The 18,596-nt window shown below is 36.1% G+C and overlaps 1 protein-coding gene and 1 non-coding gene across 2 annotated transcripts in view; both read left to right on the top strand.

Moving 5' to 3' along the window:
- The window catches only part of cers1 (ceramide synthase 1), a 56,092-nt gene that overhangs the window by 13,976 nt on the left and 23,520 nt on the right, over window positions 1-18,596 (top strand). The gene's annotated exons all lie outside the window — the stretch shown is intronic.
- On the top strand, window positions 8,728-8,798 carry trnag-gcc (transfer RNA glycine (anticodon GCC)). The gene has a single exon. It is a non-coding gene; the product is annotated as a tRNA-Gly (tRNA).

Raw genomic sequence — 18,596 nt, 5'->3', positions numbered from 1 at the left:
TGGCAGCATTTCAACGTGAAGCATGGTGGCGGCAGCATCATGATGTGAAGCATGGTGGTGACAGCATTAATATGTGAAGCATGGTGGCGGCAGCATCATGATGTGAAGCATGGTGGTGACAGCATTAATATATGAAGCATGGTGGTGGCAGCATCATAACGTGAAGCATGGTGGTGGCAGCATCATAACATGAAGCATGGTGGCGGCAGCATTAATATATGAAGCATGGTGGTGGCAGCATCATGATGTGAAGCATGGTGGTGGCAGCATCATAACGTGAAGCATGGTGGTGGCAGCATCATAACATGAAGCATGGTGGCGGCAGCATCATAATATGAAGCTTGGTGGTGACAGCGTTAATATATGAAGCATGGTGGTGGCAGCATCATAACATGAAGCATGGTGGTGGCAGCATCATAATATGAAGCTTGGTGGTGACAGCGTTAATATATGAAGCATGGTGGTGGCAGCATCATAACATGAAGCATGGTGGTGGCAGCATCTGATGCGATCACTTATTTTCTATTTATTATATAGTATATGAATAGATTTTAATTAATTGACATTATTTTGTAGAAATCTGTTTTCACTTTGACATGAAAGAACCTTTTTTTGTAAATTCTCATCAAAAAAGCCTAAGTAACCATGACAACAATTCCATATTAAAACGCAATTAAAGGGTGAAACTTTCAAAGGGGGTGAATGCTTTTTATCGTCGCTGTATATTGTGTTTTAAAAGTCTGATAGTTACTTTGAATTAAATGAAATATCTAAATTTAAAGCCATTAGTATGAAATTGTGTGACTAGTTACGTCAAATGTACAGAATATTTGAGTGAACTGAGGCTGTAATCGACCCATTTAGAGGCATTCTAAAAGGAAAATGAACTGATATCGTACGGTAAGAGCACACTTTTGATCAAATGGAAGCTGAAATGGTTGTTTTGATTGATTCCACAGGCCTGTAGCCCGGCTGTGCATTTGTCTGGTTCCTTCCACACCTGAGCCAAAGCTTTAACCTTAATCCTGACATCCCATCATTATTTAACTCCATTAGACTGTTAGTGTAATGAGGCCTGTCGGCTGTAGAGGAGCCTAATCATCGGTCTGAGCTTCTCCAAATACAAGATTCTGTCCTGAGTGACGCACGAGCAGCACTTAGTAGCCGTTTCAAGCCGTGAACTATAATCAATGCAATCAGAATTTAGGTATTTATAGCAGTTCAGCATGTACTTTTAACCCTCGTGTCGTCCTGCAGGTCAAAATTGACCCGTTTCAAAGTTTGTAAATGTGGAAAAAAATCTATTTTCACAGTGAATCTTCTGATGTCCACATTTTCAACATTTTTGGGAAATCTTTGAACATTTTTTGGTGGAAATGTTAAAAATGTTTCTTAAGAACATTCACAAAAAAAATTTATCTGAATGTTCTTAAAGAAAATATTAGAAGTTTTACTGATATATATGGAATCACTTTAGATATTTTTAGGATTTTTTTGGAAGATTTTTACTCATTTTTTGAAAATATTTGCAGGAATTTTCTTGCCAAATTTGGAGGGTTTTTAAAAAACAATAAAACTGTTAAGGAATTATTGGAATTTTCTTCCTGAAGGTTTTGCAAATTTTCAGAAATTTGGGGATTTTTTTTGCTGAATTTTTGAATTTTTTTCAGATAAACAAACAATATTTTTTGGTGCCTGTAAATGAGGAGGGTTAATGTTAGGATTTTTTTGGAAGATTTTTTACTCATTTTTTGAAAATATTTACAAGAATTTTCTTGCCAAATTTGGGGGATTTAAAAAAAAAAAAAAACTTTTAAGGGAAACTTTAAAGGAAGTATTGGAATTTTCTTCCTGAAGGTTTTGCAAATTTTCAGAAATTTGGGGTGGGGAATTTTTTTGCAGAATTTTTGGATTTTTTTTCAGACAAGGAAACAATATTTTTTGGTGCCCCTAAATGAGGACAACAGCAGGGTTAAATTATGCAGAATAACTGTAAAATGATCAAAATACACCTATCTCTTTCTTACAGTCAACATGTAAATTACTACTTTTTTCTGTGATTTTTCTATATTTATATCATATTTTTTATTCCGCCGCTGATATAAAATCTGATGTATTATATTTCTGAATGACCCAGGTTTAAACTAACAGGCGGTTTTCCTCGTGTTCTTTGGCCGGTTACATGACTATAATATGTGACTTACAAACAGCTGTAATCATTAAATCCTGGAAGCATTTTGACATTCGATAGCGCTCACGTTGAGTCGAGTTAATCATTAGCGGCTGAGTTTTCCCCCTGCATCGTCACGCTCCACATTTGTTTTCACTTTCTATGCCATGTGGTCGCAGTCGTGAACGAAACCGAGACTCAGCAGCGTTTTATCCTCTCTGAACGTAGTAAAACGCAACAGTTAGAAGCAGCTACACGACTGAAACACACGAAGCACATTCCAGTAATACATGTATATGGATGATCGTCGCTGCTAATTAGAAAGTTGTGTAACGTCACACAGTGATGTTCCATTTCTAGCAGTCTGCGTCAGTTTCTGGGTTTTTTTATTTGCTCCTGTCACATTTTTCTCCACTGTATGCTCATTTTTTTACTGCAATATGAAATTTTACTGATATATATGTAATCACTTTAGATATTTTTAGGATTTTTTGGAAGAGTTTTACTCATTTTTTGAAAATATTTACAAGAATTTCTTGCAAATTTTCAGAAATTTGAGAAATTTTTTTGCAGAATTTTTGGATTTTTTTTTCAGAGGAAACAATATTTTTTGGTGCCCGTAAATGAGGATAATAGGAGGGTTAAACTGCCCTCAGCTGTTTCAGTGCTGGAATTTTAGTGTGTTCCTGCTAATTTTTTTCCATACTTTATCTGCTCTGTTTGCATTTTTAGCTGAAAAGTTCCCGATTTTTTTTCCCGTGACTGTTGGTCATAGCTGAATCACTTATGATTGCTGGTAACACCAAGGAGCAGAGAATTTTTAGCTTTTTGCAGAAATTAGTTAAAGCACACGAATATTTTTGACAAATTTTTAAAATGGGACAGACAGAATAAAGCGACTTTGATGAAATGTCAGGATTTTAAGCTTAGGTTTGGTTAATTTGATTTAAAGGACCCCCAGAAAGTTGAAAATCTGACAATTATTTTCCGATTTCACAGTTTCTTGCACAGATAAATGGTGTCATTTTGGCTATTTTCTTGAAGATAATAAATAAATGTTGAAAATAAGGTGAAATATTTGTAAAACAAGTATATATTTAGCAGGTCTAAATACAGTAACACAGTGTAATTATATGGTCTCATGATGTAAAAGAGCAAATTAGTGGATATTATTCACAGTTTCTTTCCAGATCTATATATGGTAACTTTAGCTTCAGCCTGAATAATTAGCTGTTTACAGTCTGATGTACTGTAAAATGTAATGATGCAAGGAAGCAGCAACAGATAACAAATGAACACCGGCTTTATCTCACATCATTAGAGGCTAGACTCGGATAGACGAGTTGCAGGAGATGTCGTGCTGTTGTGTATTTGTCATTAGTAAAGTGTGACTGATGGTGTTGCCGAGAAATCTGAGGGTTAAAATGCACAAAATCACCGGTCTAAAAACATATCATCTGCCTATATATTTCACAGAAGCTAGTTTTGGACCCCAAATAACAAAGAGGTAAATAAATCTGAGATGATGCAGCAACATGTTTCCTGATTTCCGTTTGAATCGGCACGACTGAGCCTCACAGCAGATGGTTTTCCATTTCTACATCTGCAGCAGCCTGGTGCCAGTTTGTGGTTGTTTAACCCTCCAGTTGTCCTCATTTACGGCCACCAAAAATATTGTTTCCTTGTCTGGAAAAAAGACACCAAATATTTCCCCAAATTTCTGAAAATTTGCAAAACCTTCAGGAAGAAAATTCCAATAATTCCTTAAAAGTTTCCCTTAAAAGTTTGATTTAAAAAAAAAAAAAAAATCCCCCAAATTTTGCAAGAAAATTCTTGTAAATACTTTCAAAAAAATGAGTAAAAATCTTTAAAAAAATCCTAAATATATTTAAAGTGAGTCCATATATATCAGTAAAACTTCTATTTTCTTTAAGAATATTCACACAAAAATCAACCAAATCCAGCGAATTTTGCTGGATTTTGGTTGATTTTTTTGTGAATGTTCTGAAAAAACATTTTTAACATTTCTTTTTTTCCACCAAAAAATGTTCAATGCTTTTCCGAAAAATGTTGAAAATGTGGACATCAGAAGTTTCACTGAGAAAATATATATTTTTTCTACATTTTCAAACTTTAAAACGGGTCAATTTTGACCTGCAGGACGACACGAAGGTTAATTGACTTTAACGAATCATTGCTTATTGACTAACACTGCTGACTTGTTTAAAATTTGCATGACTAAAATGTAAATATATATTAGTGGAAATATTAGCCTCAAAAATCCAGCATCATTGACATATAATCCTTTTCTACAAAGCTGCTAATGTGTGATATTGTTAGGAAACACAATGCTGCTTCACTACATCCAATAACAGAGGTGGAAGCGGCGTGTGATCAAGTTTAATCGTGTACGAGTCTTGAGCGTGGAGGTTGCATGCGTTGGCTTTGCTGCAGCAGGAGTTAATTTGAGAAGCAGTTATGGGCTTAAGGCTTTCTCTGGGATCTGCCAACAGGCTAAACCTCCTGGTAATAGATGCACCTGTTGTGCTGCTTAGAAACAACATACTTACCTGACTTAACCTTTCCTCATTTGAATAATATTTCAAATGTTCTTTTTATGTAGCAGGAACTGAAACTGCTGGTTTAACCTGTCTCAGAATGAACCTCTGGTTTGGGCATAGCTTCACACAGAAGTTGCTGTTCTGTATTCACTTCAAGGTTTGGAGTCACGGTTCAGGTCAGACGAGAAAACGTCCAGCTTCATTTATTCTCAGACAAGTCAAAATATCTACACTGGAAAAAATGCCCCTCTCAAAACAAGAAAAAAAATATTTCAAGGAACTTTTACATTGAAATAAGTGAAAAAAATCTGCCAATAGAACAAGTGAAAAATGGCTTGGTAAGATTTCTTGAAATAAGATCTGATATTTAGAATATTGAGATCTTAACCCTCATGTCGTCCTGCGGATCAAAATTGACCCGTTTTAAAGTTGAAAATGTGGAAAAAAAAATAATTTTCTCAGTGAAATGTCTGATGTCCACATTTTCAACATTTTAGGGAAATCTTTGAACATTTTTTGGTGGAAAAAAGAAATGTTAAAAATGTTTCTTTGGAACATTCACAAAAAAAATCAACCAAAATCCAACGAAATTCGCTGGATTTTGGTTGATTTTTTTTTGTGAATGTTCTTAAATATTAGAAGTTTTACTGATTTATATGTAATCACTTTAGATATTTTTAGATATTCCACATCCTGCCGACTCTCTGGAAGCTCCACTGACTGCAGACAACATGAGTCAGCTGCTAGCCGGTATGTGGCTAAACAAGAAGAAATGGACGCCGATCGATTCTGGCGGTGAATCACGACTCCAGAGAAATGTGAACGGACAAACTGCAGCTCAACAATTAACCACAGCGAGGAGGAACATGTATGCACATATGAATGCTGTCTGCACTGTACTGCTGCTCAAACCAGATCTTTAAAATCCTGCTTTTTATTTAACCCTCATGTCGTCCTGGGATCAAGACGGACCCGGTTTAAAGTTTGAAAATGTAGAAAAAAAATAGATTTTCACAGTGAAACTTCTAATGTGCACATTTTCAACATTTTGGGAATTTTTGAACATTTCTTGGTGGAAAAAAAGAAATGTTAAAAATGTTTCTTAAGAGCATTCACAAAAAAATCAACCAAAGTCCAGCGAATTTGACTGGATTTTGGTTGATTTTTATGTGAATGTTCTTAAAGAAAATATTAGAAGTTTTACTGATATATATGGAATCACTTTAGATATTTTTAGGATTTTTTTGGAAGATTTTTACTCATTTTTTGAAAATATTTACAAGTATTTTCTTGCCAAATTTGGGGGATTTTTAAACTTTAAAGGAAGTATTGGAATTTTCTTCCTGAAGGTTTTGCAAATTTTCTGAAATTTGAGGAATTTTTTGCTGAATTTTAGAATTTTTTTCAGACAAGGAAACAATATTTTTGGGTGACCGTAAATGAGGACAACAGGAGGGTTAAAATTAGTTGGGAAAACTTAGTTTAAGCTCTATTTTACCAGAATTATCAAGCTTAGGTGTCTTAAAATAAGCCAGACATGCTATAAAAAATAGCAGTTTTTCCACTCAAAAACATATTTTTGCTTTCATGTAACCTCCTAATTTGAGATGTATTAAGCTTATTTTGAGTTTTCTTGTAAAAATACAACTCAGAACAAGATATTTAAGATGCATTAAAACAAGTCCCTCCATCTGCTGAAACGTCACTTGTTAAGTGAATTCATCTTAAATCAAGTGGGATGAGACATTTTGACAAAAATAAGACAAATAGACTTGGTAAGATTTAGAGTTTTTGCAGTGTAAAAGTGGCTGAGAGTTAATGCACTAAAAAGCTGCATGCTTTCAGTAAGAGAGGTGGTGACTCTAAAGTATAAAATAAACAACGTTAAAATGTGCATTAAGATAAGTGCAAAATGTTGATGAAAAACAAACAGTTCCTGCGTCTCTTTTCAATGTACTGTGAAAGCATCGGAAATAGTTTCTGCTTTTGCATGTAGACGCTGCCTAAAAGCAGCAGGGATCGGCAGTCGGACTCCTGTCAGATCAGTGTTAGCTTCACTGCCATGTTTTCACACACAGCTCCTACAGCTGTGCTAAGGTTAGCGTAGCATGCTGCTAACCTGCTCATGGTTTGCACCACTAACAGTTATTTTTCTGTCAATTAATCTTCTACTACTTTAATGATATTCGATCAATTTAAACTATTAATTTCCTCCAAAAAAAGCAAATTTACGATTTCATCTTAGTTCTTTTTATCTAGAAAAACTGTATGTCGTATAGAATAGAATAGAAATACTTTACCACCACCTTAAATACAGATATAAGCAAAAATGCGCACTAAATAAAAGTAAACAATAAGAAAAATATATAATGCAAAATGTCCGATGTAAAGAATGTACAAATGTTGAAGTGGTTTATGTATATAATGTACACAATTCAATGTAAGTTTAGATAATAAATCGCAAAATCCTTCAGCTGAAAAATTGTTAATTATGTTAAAATACTTTTAAAACAACCTCCTAATATTTAGGTCAGCAGTGCCTCTTCAAAAGAAACCCAAGCTTCTTTCAAACCTTCCTTGTGTAATCACTCTCTGACTTTGACAATAGTTTAACTTTTTCAGAAAATATTGCGATTGAGATTTCCTCTTTTGCTTGTTTAGGTAACATGTAGTCCGAATTAGATGCGTTTCTGTCATTATTTCATACTCCTTCTGCTGTCTGAGAACTTGAAAACAGCTTTATTGTGAATTAATCTTTAATAAAATATAGTATAAATGAGCACAGAGAGCAGGAGAGAAGCTGAATTCTGTTTGTTTTCTCTTCATGTGTTTGTGTTGCTGTGGTGTGGCATCCAAACTCTGCTCGGTTTGCGAAACGTCTTTATGTCCTGTGATGTTCTAAAATCCTTCCAGACTTTGGAGCTTTGGGTTTTTGAGAACTTTAACATCTAAACAAGTCGCCTGTGTTGTCTAAAACTATCTCTGACTGGAGCCAAAAACAACCGACATCACGACGAAACAATTACACACTGATCCTGAAGAATAAACATTTGTTGTATTGAATTAAAGTTAAAAAAAATAGGTGTTACTTGAAAGTAATACTGTTGATGCGCTTTCATCGGTTATGGTGACTGATTGCAGTAACCTTAGGACACATATTTCCTGCACCAGTGAACATTTTTAGACTAAAACAATGCACCGTTGCACCTGTGGGCTTTGGTCACGTCCTGGTTACATTTGCCACAAATTCAAACAGTTAAAATCTACACCTTTGGCTTTTTTCTGTTAATATATGTTATATAATGTATATATGTTAATAACACAAGTTTAGTGAAGAGGCATCTAAGGCTGCAACCTACGAGTAAAAAAGGAAAACTTTACAAAGCAGATTCAGGTGCAATGTCTAGAAAAGCTTCACTCTCATTCTGTGCAACGCAGACATTCAAGTTGAGTCAGATCAAGACACGCTAAAGATGAAGACTTTTCAAACAGGAAGTCATCACAGGGCCCCAACATTTGCTTAGAGACATGGCAAAGTCAGCAGAGTCAAATGTTTCAGAAGGTGTGTCGTCCACGCTGCCGCTGGGATTTGTTTCCATGCAGACGGCGTGGGGTCATCGGCGCTCATCCACTCGCGTTCTAACTTGCAAATGAGTTGTGCTCTCCGGGGACAGAGCCTCGCCTCTTCATGTGTTTTTAATCAAATCAGGTTCCAGTGTTCAGCCGGCGTCTTGTCCAGCGTCAGAAATCCAGCTGTGTTGGATGTGAGTCGTCTCAGTCTGCCAGAAATCCTCGCATGCCGTTTGATCCCGGCTCCCTCCAGATGTGCTTCTCGAACATCTCGTTGTTTCTGCCGGAATGGAAAAATGTTGCTGGTTTTCCCCCTCAAGGTCCCTGTAATTAGGCTCATTTATGTTGCTGCCTTTGGAAAAACACACTAAGTCGGACGTAAAAAAAACCCGTGAGGCTGTAAATATGTGGAGTGTAGACAGCTGAGCATTGGTGGTTCAGTGGTAGAATTCTCGCCTGCCACGCGGGAGGCCCGGGTTTGATTCCCGGCCAATGCACAAACCTTTTGCTGAAACTAACCGCTCCCCTGTCTGCACGATTAACACTCAACGATAATGTTAATATCATTTCCAATGGTATGTTCCGTATCATCGAGTCCCTTGCGCTTTATTTTAATTTCATGTGCAATTTTACTTTATTACTTCAGCATCATTGCTAATTTGATTTCTGACTTTTCCCGTCTAGTTTTATTTGAATGATTTGTACTTAGACTTAATTGCTATTTTCATGGCAGTTTGTCAAAAAAAATATAACAAAGAAAGAAAGATGCTCCATAAATGCTTTTTTTTTCTTGCTTTTCACTTTTCTCAATATATTTAAATGAGAAGCAGGTTTATTAGCAGTGGAGCTAATTCTTATTATTAACCCTCCTGTTGTCCTCATTTACGGGCACCAAAAAATATTGTTTCTTTGTCTGAAAAAAATCCACAAATTCCGCAAAAAAAAATTCCCCAAATTTCTGAAAGAAGAAGAAGAGAATTCCAATAATTCCTTAAAAGTTTCCCTTAAAAGTTTTAAGTGTAAAAAATCCCCCAAATTTGGCAAGAAAATTCTTGTAAATATTTTCAAAAAATGAGTAAAAATCTTCCAAAAAAATCCTAAAAATATCGAAAGTAATTCCATATATATCAGTAAAACTTCTAATATTTTCTTTAAGAACATTCAAACAAAAAATCAACCAAAATCCAGTAAAATTCGCTGGATTTTGGTTGATTCTTTTGTGAATGTTCTTAAACATTTTTAACATTTCTTTTTTTCCACCAAAAAATGTTCAAAAATTCCCAAAATGTTGAAAATGTGGACATCAAAGGTTTCACTGTGAAAATATTTTTCTTTTCTACATTTTCAAACTTTAAACCGGGTCAGTCTTGATCCCAGGACGACATGAGGGTTAAATAAAAAGCTGGATTTTAAAGATCTGGTTTGAGCAGCAGTACAGTGCAGACAGCATTCATATGTGCATACATGTTCCTCCTTGCTGTGGTTAATTGTTGAGCTGCAGTTTGTCCGTTCACATTCCTCTGGAGTCGTGATTCACCGCCGGAATCGATCGGCGTCCATTTCTTCTTATTTAGCCACATACCGGCTAGCAGCTGACTCATGTTGTCTGCAGTCAGTGGAGCTTCCAGAGAGTCGGCAGGATGTGGATGTGAAAAGGTCAGGACTGAAAAAGCTGCCGTTACTCAACACGGGCTTTCAACATCCCAGAGAGAAGCATGGAGAGAGGAGGAAGGGGGAAAAACAGCTATAAGACTGCAAGAATCTGTGATGCTAATGTGGTTTATCATCACCTTTTAACACGTCTTGAAGCCACTTCACCCCCACATTGTTGCTGCTTTCATCAGTCTATGAGCGTCCAGATGAACCCTGCTGATGATTATGCAGATCCAGACCGAATAATCGCGCCATAAATCTCACATTTTGTTCAGTGATTCAGTCCGTTCGCAGCTATGTAGGTGGAATTACGAATAGGGAACACGTTTCTCCTGCAACCTGTTCATTATTGTCATTGTCTGTGGTTTTCTTGGTTAATTAATGAGTTGTTTGCTCCTTAAAATGTCAGATAATGCAGAAAAATGTTGATCTGAAAAGTTTTTAATCATTTAGAAAACGTTTCAGTCACTTTGGAAAGTTATTGAGTATTGATTAATTCTTTAACAGTTTTATTTTATTTTTTTTAATTGAGTCGCTTTGGAAAATTTTTGAGTCCTTTTGGAGAATTTTAAGTCACTTTGGACAATTTTTAACCTTTTTCAGTATTTTTTTGAGATATTTTTGTCAGATTTTAATTCATTTTGGACAATTCTTTTAATAGTTGTTTTTTTTAAAACTGACTTACTTCGGAAACATTTTGAGTCATTTTTGGCGAATTTTTAAGTCATTTTGGACATTTTTTAAAATCATTTTGAAGATTTTTTGAGTCACTTTGGAAAGGAGTTTGAGTCTTTTTTGTCCAATTTTAATTCATTTTGGACAATTCTTTAACCATTTTATGGAGGAACAATGAGTCACTCCTTTCGGAGAATTTTAAGTCCCTTTGGACATTTTTTTTTTTGTGTTGCAGGCTCACAGTTAGGCTGTTAACCCTCCTGTTGTCCTGCAGGTCAAAATTTACCCGTTTTAAAGTTTGAAAACGTGGAAAAAAACATATTTTCACAGTGAAACTTCTGATGCCCACATTTTCAACACTTTTGGGAAATCTTTGAACATTTTTTGGTGGAAAAAAAATGTTAAAAATGTTAGAAATTTTACTGATATATATATGTAATCACTTTAGATATTTTTAGTATTTTTTTGGAAGGTTTTTACTCATTATTTGAAAATCTTTTCTTGCCAAATTAGGGGGATTTTTTTAAAAATAAAACTTTTAAGGGAAACTTTCAAGGAATTATTGGAATTTTCTTCCTGAAGGTTTTGCAAATTTTCAGAAAATTGGGGAATTTTTTTGCTGAATTTTTGTAATTTTTTCAGACAAAGAAACAATATTTTTTGGTGCTCATAAATGAGGACAACAGGAGGGTTAAATGATTGGCTGTTCACTTATTATGGAGGGATATGATTGGCTGTTGATGAGGAAGTGAGGAGGCAGTGGAGTTTGTTGATGCAACCGAACTTGGATTTTTAAATTATGTTGAAATGACAGTTTCCTTGATTTCTGTCGATTAAATTTCTATCAGTCGTTACTGTTTTATTCCTGTTTTGCGGAACCGAAGGTGAAGGAGGTGTTTTTGTGGCTCCTTGTGCTGCTCTCGGTGGGAATGAGCTTTATCCCCACTGACAGCTGTCCTCTCATCACCTCATGAAGAACAGGAAGGCAGGAGGGTGGTCGGGTGAGATCATCGTCTCTTTATAGTGGCCGATAATCTGCACTGGATGGTTGAAAACAGTGGATTCTAACCTACTTACAAACTTCTCTGAGTCACTTACAGCATGTATATATAGAGCATAAACCTCTGGCCGGCGTTGGATTAGCCTTCGCTAAATCCTGCTTGCCCCAGTCTGGAGAAAGAAAAAAAAAAGATGTACAGAGACCAGAGGGGGAAATCGGTGACAGAATTGGGTTTAAAGGTGACGATCGGAGTGACATCAGCCGGGCAGAGAGAAACCGAAGCCAGACGGAGTTAAAGGAATGAAAGAGGCTGAATGAGAACGATGCCTTATTGAACAGCATCACTGGCTCACTTTATCTCCTTATGCAACAGGCCAGAGTCCATTCAGCTGCTTCCCCTCATCACCTGCCTCCAGAAAGTAGAACGATCAGCAGCCCGGACGATTAGCTGGCCGATATTTTCTCCTTTTTTTTGGTCAATTATTGATAATTTAAATGCCCTCCTTCTCTGTCTGTTTCTCTCTGTGGTCACAGAAATGTCTCTGAACTAGAAACGCAAAACAGGAAGTTAACTTCTCTCACAGCGGCTAATGCTACGCTAACAGCTAGCGGCTAAGTTAGAACACAGATCAACCTGAAACAGGAAAACAGTAATTAATAGAGCTTTAAGAGCTTGACTTTAGTGAGCAATAAATAGTGAAATATATAGAAAACAGAGAAGAACAGCAGGAGACAAACTGATCAATATCAGTCAACAGACAGATGAGATAATTCAGTCACTAATATTTCTATTTTACAGAATTTAATTTGGAGAATTCTGAGTCACTTTGAAAACATTTTGAGTCTTTTTTTTTGGTCGGATTTTAAGTAATTTTGGACAAATTTTTTAACCATTAGGTCCCATTTTGAGATTTTCTTTTGAGTCACTTTGGAAAAATTTTGAGTGTTATTTTGCCAAATTTTAATTCATTTTGGACACTTCTTTAACCGCTTTTTCTTTTTTTTTTTAAAATTTAAAAATTGAGTTACTTCGGAAATGTTTTGAGCCATTTTAGAAAATTGCTGAGTCTTGCTTGCCAGATTTTAATTCATTTTTGACAATTCTTTAACTGTTTTGAAACAAAAAATGAATCTATTTGGAAAAGTTTTTAGTCCTTTTGGAGAATTTTAAATATAATAATAAATATATGGAATATATTAAATAAAATAGCAAGATATAAAATAGCATATATACATAATCACATACACACACACACACACACAGACATATATATGTAATATTGAGTCGCAACCAAAATCCAGTGAAATTCGCTGGATTTTGGTTGATTTTTTTGTGAATATTCTTAAAGAAACATTTTTTTAAACATTTCTATATTCCCACCAAAAAATGTTCAGAAACTTTCCAAAAATGTTGAAAATGTGGACATCAGAAGTTTCACTGTGAAAATTTTTTTTTTCCACATTTTCAAACTTTGAAACGGATCAGTTTGACCCTCAGGACGACATGAAGGTTAAAGAAGACACCGAGTTCTTAATAACAGGTTCTCTGCTATCCCATGCTGTTAAAACATTACATTTAATGTTTATCGGCTCCAAATATTATCGTCTTTCTTGACTACCAACAGTCGGTATCGGTCCTAAAAAAAACATATCGGTCGTTCCCTAGATGAAAGCTTGTAGGAGAAGGTCCAGAAGTGTAGAGGAAGAGACGACGTTGAAGGATGAGGAAGGATGATGGAGAGTTTTTCTCCTCGCTGCTGCCAGCATCTCTGCCTGGTTGCTATGGGAACCACTCGTTCGTCGTGAAGCCTCTTTCACACCGACTCTCATCTTTTCATGCCGCCGCTGTAATTTCGTCAGCGGGACGGTGAAAGCCAAGCCAGCCAGAGTCTGTCTGTCAGAGGCTGGGAGGAAGCTGCTGGGTGGTGGCAGGTCCCAGCTGAGTGGAATTCAAGGCCCTGTCATCCATCCGGCAGAGGACGGAGTGGATTAGCTGGTGTCCTTGACCCACTGTGGCCCGGCGCTGTAGGCTGGCGTAGAAAACCGGAGGGTGGCTGGGCCGAGTGGGTGGATGGGACCCGGAGAGATGGTGGGCTGGTGGCACAAGAATGGAACCATTGGAGGGCCGTTATGTAATCTGACAGTCTGCATTTGAAGCACCGATTCTGGTCCTGCTGTGGGGTTTTGGTCGGTTAAAGGCCTCTAACTGAACACAAACGTCACTCACTGAATCTGAAACAAACATCTGCCAACATCTGCTCCAGGCAGGATTATTATCTATTATATAAATAATCTATTTAAATGTATCGTTTAACCCTTGTGTTGTCCTGCGGATCAAAATTGACCCGAAGTTCTTACGCATAACTTCCTACAAAATACGTATGTATTTCCTATATGTTTCTTTGTTTCATGTTATTTTACATTAGCCACAAAAATTTACAGACTATTTTTGTAACTTTATTGAGAATTTAGTTTATTTCAAAAATGTGGAAAATGTAAAAAGTCTGCAAAATAACCGGGAAAAATTCCCTAAAATTACAGATTTTTATTTTTATATATATATATATATATATATATATATATATATATATAAAGTAAAAAGTCATTTTACTCGAAATTTTACTGTATATAACTTAACATAAAAGTTTGTTTGTTGTATATTGAACAAATTATGTCCACCTATAAAATGAATAATCTTAAAATAAACCATGGTTGTTAAACAAATGTTTATATATACAATAAACAGTTATATTTAGATTATTTCAAGTACAGTGAGAGTTTTTTACACGTAACTTTCCATAGAATTCGTATAAATTTCCTAAATCTTGTCATTTCTTTTGTACCTTTATTGACATTTTTATGTAGAATTACCAGTGGAGCCCAGCCTGTAAAGCAGTAATAATGTTTATTTTCCTGACAGTCAGCTGGGTGTGTGTGAATCCTGCAGAGGGCTGATTGTTGGGAGTGTTTCAGGTCCGGTGATGCAGCATTAATGTTGATTAACGGTTCGGTGCAGCAGCAGTGCGGTGCTTCCATAGACTGTCTAATAATCCAGTCTGTGATAGACTGTCTAATAATCCAGTCTGTGATAGACTGTCTAATAATCCAGTCTCTGATAGACCGTCTAATAATCCAGTCTGTGATAGACTGTCTAATAATCCAGTCTCTGATAGACCGTCTAATAATCCAGTCTCTGATAGACCGTCTAATGATCCAGTCTCTGATAGACCGTCTAATAATCCAGTCTCTGATAGACCGTCTAATAATCCAGTCTCTGATAGACCGTCTAATAATCCAGTCTCTGATAGACCGTCTAATAATCCAGTCTCTGATAGACCGTCTAATAATCCAGTCTGTGATAGACTGTCTAATAATCCAGTCTCTGATAGACCGTCTAATAATCCAGTCTCTGATAGACTGTCTAATAATCCAGTCTGTGATAGACTGTCTAATAATCCAGTCTCTGATAGACCGTCTAATAATCCAGTCTCTGATAGACCGTCTAATAATCCAGTCTGTGATAGACTGTCTAATAATCCAGTCTCTGATAGACCGTCTAATAATCCAGTCTCTGATAGACTGTCTAATAATCCAGTCTGGGTGCTCTACAGGAACCTGGACCAGCCTCTCCGGGTCTTTGTGAGTGGGTTGTGTTGTTGTGTTTGTGTGGTTGTGTGCTGACAGCTGGCTTCTATAAATAAACGTCCAGGCGGGGGGGGGGGGACAGGGGTGAGGACGGGGGAAACCAACAAATGCAGAGCGAGGAGGGGGAGGCTGACGGACTGATACAGATGTACTGAAACACTCGGAGGAATGCGGTCAGCGTCCTGCCTTCCTGCACCACATGTCACCGCCGTCTCGGCCAATCAGCGGCCTCAGCTGGGATCACATGACCAGCTCTGTTCCGCTACATGTGTCACAGCTGAAGACCTGAGTTTTTCTCACATGAGCGTCGCTTCCTTCCCTCCTGTTGTGACTCGAGAAAACATCCAGTGACAGAAAGATTCAGAGACAGAAAAACTGGAATCCAGACTGACTTTTACTCGTTAGTAGAAGTTAGCAGCACATGATTTTACGTTAAGCCTCCTGTTGTCCTCATTTACAGGCACCAAAAAATATTGTTGCCTTGTCTGAAAAAAATCCAAAAATTCTGCAAAAAAATCCCCAAATTTATGATAATTTGCAAAACCTTCAGGAAGAAAATACCAATAATTCCTTAAAAGTTTCCCTTAAAAGTTTTATATATATAAAAAAAAAAATCTTCCAAATTTGGCAAGAAAATTCTTGTAAATATTTTCAAAAAATGAGTAAAAATCTTCCAAAAAAAAATCCTAAAAACATCTAAAGTGATTCCATATATATCAGTAAAACTTCTGATATTTTCTATAAGAACATTTACATAAAAATCAACCAAAATCCAGCGAAATTTGCTGGATTTTGGTTGATTTTTTTGTAAATGTTCTTACGAAATATTTTTAACATTCCTTTTTTCCACCAAAAACTGTTCAAAAATCTCCCAAAAATGTTGAAAATGTGGACATCAGAAGTTTGACTGTGAATTTTTTTTCTCCACATTTTCAAACTTTGAAACGGGTCAATTTGACCCACAGGACGACACCTGGGTTAATTTAGGAGGTAATATGGTGTATTTATTGTCAATAACTGTACTTTTCACTAAGCTTTGTTTTATTTTTAACATGCTCTTTTGCACATTTCCACATATTTATAGACCTACAAGGGAAAAAGGTCGATGATTAAATGATTAAATAAACAAATGACAATACTTGTTGCTATAGTTTCTGTCATTTTTACATTATATCAAATATAATATGAGTTTTACATTAACTTTTGTATATTTGGCACATCTAAAATGTTAAAAAATAATGTGTCCACCGAAAAAAATGTAGGTGAAAAAATGTAAAAAAAAAAAAAAAAAAACACACAAAGAAACCAAACAAATTTCCTAAAATGAAAGTGGCGCTGAAAGAAAAGTGAAAGTTTGGTCAGACTCAGCAGGTAGGCGACAGGAAACCGACACGGCTGAGCTGTTTTTCATCACATGGACAGAACCGGAGTGACTTCCCGGTTCCGAGGAGCATCGGCTCCCCATTAATTTGTCATGTCGCTGTCACCGAGCCTCGTCGGATCGAGTCCCGACGAGATGGAGGTGAGCGGTATCACTGACACCAGACCACTTTCACTGTCAGGCCTCCGGTTACCGTCTAATCGCTGCGTTGGGTTTGGTTTCCTGTGTTGCCTTTGAAACACTGAACACCTGTCCGTCTAGCTGAGCCAACGTACCTGTCGAGATGCTTCACCTGAACGTGTGTTTTATTCATTAGTGATCAATATGTCCTCCCCAGCAGGTCTGTAATGTAGAAAAATAAAAGTACAAAACAAAATTTACCTTTAAAACATGTAAATAAAACTAAAAACTATCTTTATGTTTAGATCATAGCAAGCAAAATATAAGTTTTTCCTCATAATTTACCATGAAAAACTTGTAAAAAAAAAAAACAAAAAAAAAACCATTATGTCCACCTATATATCAATGGAGTTATGTTAAATGAATGTTAAAAAAAAAAAAAAAAAAACCCACATTCATCCTCCTGTTGTCTTCATTTACAGGCACCAAAAAATAGTGTTTCCTTGTCTGAAAAAAATCCAAAAATTCTGCAAAAAAATTCCCCAAATTTATGAAAATTTGCAAAACCTTCAGGAAAAAAATTCCAATAATTCCTTAAAAGTTTCCCTTAAAAGTTTTATTTAAAACAAATTCCCCAAATTTGGCAAGAAAATTCTTGAAAATCTTAAAAAAAAAATCCCAAAAAATATCTAATGATTCCATATATATCAGTAAAACTTCTAATATTTTCTTAAGAACATTCACATAAATTTTTTTTTGTGAATGTTCTTAAGAAACATTTTTAACATTTTTTTTTTCCGCCAAAAAATGTTGAAAGATTTACCAAAAATGTTGAAAATGTGGACATCAGAAGTTTGACTGTGAAAATATAAATTTGTTTTCCACATTTTCAAACTCAATTTTGACCCACAGGACGACACGAGGGTTAATTTGGTCTAAAAAGAACATACAAATATTCAGTTTGCTGCCATGTATGGAAAAAGAAGAAGTGTCTCATTTAAATTTACATAAAAACATTGCGTATTTTATAGATTTTGTTTTACATTTGACATGTAGATTCAGTTTTTTGTCACACTGGTGTCATTTTACGACTTTACCTCGACCGTTAGCTGCTTTTTACTGAATGATTCAGAGATTTCGGAGGTTTTTGTGTCACAGAGAGGCTGTGGAGGAAGATAAGGCTGGGCGGGTTTGACTTATCGGCAGCATCAGGATGTCAGGACTCCTCCACTTCCTCCCTTTCTGCTTGCATTGCAAACCTGAAGCAGCCTTGTGAAAGACTGGTTTCTGCGGGCAGACGGTCACATGCTGGCTGCAGTTCTGCTGCACATGTCCGGGGAGAAAGGCAACCAAAGCGTCGGCGTTTTTAACTTAAATATTTTTGTCCTCTGCCCCATAAAGCATATTTCTATAATATCTGGTGTTGAAACGACTTCCTGACAGCGTCGGCGGCAGCAGACGGTCAGAAGTGACTCATCTGACACTTCAGCAGCATCAACATCTCAATATATACCAGCAGAGATGTGGAATAAGCAGCTTCCTGTTAACCCTCGTGTCGTCCTGCGGGTCAAAATTGATCCGTTTTAAAGTTTGAAAATGTGGAGGAAAAAAAATATTTTCACAGTGAAACTTCTGATGTCCACATTTTCAACATTTTTGGGAAATTTGTGAACATTTTTTGGTGGAAAAAAGAAATGTTAAAAATGTTTCCTAAGAACATTCACACAAAAAAAAATCAACTAAAATCCAGTGAATTTCGCTAGATTTTGGTTGAAAATATTAGAAGTTTTGCTGATATATATGGAATCACTTTAGATATTT

The sequence above is a fragment of the Amphiprion ocellaris genome, chromosome 2 (genome assembly GCF_022539595.1).
Source record: "Amphiprion ocellaris isolate individual 3 ecotype Okinawa chromosome 2, ASM2253959v1, whole genome shotgun sequence".
Classification (NCBI taxonomy): Eukaryota; Metazoa; Chordata; class Actinopteri; family Pomacentridae; genus Amphiprion; species Amphiprion ocellaris.
This window is presented reverse-complemented; position numbering and strand designations above follow the sequence as displayed.